Source organism: Octopus bimaculoides, chromosome 10 (genome assembly GCF_001194135.2).
Source record: "Octopus bimaculoides isolate UCB-OBI-ISO-001 chromosome 10, ASM119413v2, whole genome shotgun sequence".
Taxonomy (NCBI): Eukaryota; Metazoa; Mollusca; class Cephalopoda; order Octopoda; family Octopodidae; genus Octopus; species Octopus bimaculoides.
Window position 1 is genome coordinate 49,954,070 of NC_068990.1, and position 1,110 is coordinate 49,955,179.

The window sequence follows — 1,110 nt, forward strand, 5'->3', positions numbered from 1 at the left end:
GTGTGAGTGTGGGGTGGGGTGGGGGTGGGGGGAAGAACATATCTGGAGACTTTTTGTTGAAGTCTTCATTAAATATAGTTTGGTATAGAGTTCAAAGTATTAGAGAGTGAAAGAAGGGTGTCTACTGCATGAAAGAAATCTTTGTGTATTCCTGCCAAGAGAGTGGCTAAAAAAACATTTATTGAATGGGTTTTATGTCCACCAGTGTGTGTGTATTGTGTTGAATGTCCTTTCAATATGTTTGGAAAGTGACCAGCTGTGAGTTGATAGATGTGTATGTTGTGAAGAATGTCTTGAAGAAAGAATTAGGATTTTTCTTTAGGTTAGATGTATTCTTCTGAGTGTCTCCACTTGTGTGTATGCGTGTGGTTTACTGGTATTTGATAAGATGGGATACATTGAAACCAGTAACATTTTCTTTATATAATTTTTAAATCATTTTTATTAAATTCCCTCTTAAATTGAAATGTCTTAGACTTACTTCTGTGCTATTTCCACCTCCATCTTTTATATATAACAATTTGATTTGTATAGATCTCTAATATACATATACATATCGTCGTCGTTTAACGTCCGTTTTCCATGCTAGCATGGGTTGGACGATTTGACTGAGGACTAGTGAAACCAGATGGCTACACCAGGCTCCAATCTGATTTGGCAGTGTTTCTACAACTGGATGCCCTTCCTAACGCCAACCACTCAGAGAGTGTACTGGGTGCTTTTACGTGTCACCTGCACGAAGGCCAGTCAGGCGGTGGGTGCTTTTACGTGTCACCCGCACAAAGGCCAATCAGGCGGTACTGGCAACGGCCACGCTCATCCCGCTCGAGAAACCTCATGTGTCACCCGCACAAGAGCCAGTCCAGGGGCACCAGCAACAACCTCGCTCGAAAATCCTACAACAACCCCACACAAGAGCCAGTTCAGGGGCACCGGCAACGATCTCGCTCAAAGAAATTTCATATGTCACCAGCACAAGAGCCAGTCCGGGGGCACTGGCAACGATCTCGCTCGAAAAACCTCATGTGTCACCCGTACAAGAGCCAGCCCAGGGGCACCGGCAACGATCCCGCTCGGAAGATTTCATGTGTCGCCCGCACATGAGTCAAT

At 44.6% G+C, this 1,110-nt stretch overlaps 2 protein-coding genes across 4 annotated transcripts in view; both read right to left on the minus strand.

The window, feature by feature from the left end:
* The window catches only part of LOC106878624 (protein IWS1 homolog), an 863,399-nt gene that overhangs the window by 386,565 nt on the left and 475,724 nt on the right, over positions 1-1,110 (minus strand). The window lies entirely within an intron of this gene.
* Positions 1-1,110, minus strand: part of LOC106875500 (5-formyltetrahydrofolate cyclo-ligase) — a 52,655-nt gene that overhangs the window by 7,561 nt on the left and 43,984 nt on the right. The window lies entirely within an intron of this gene.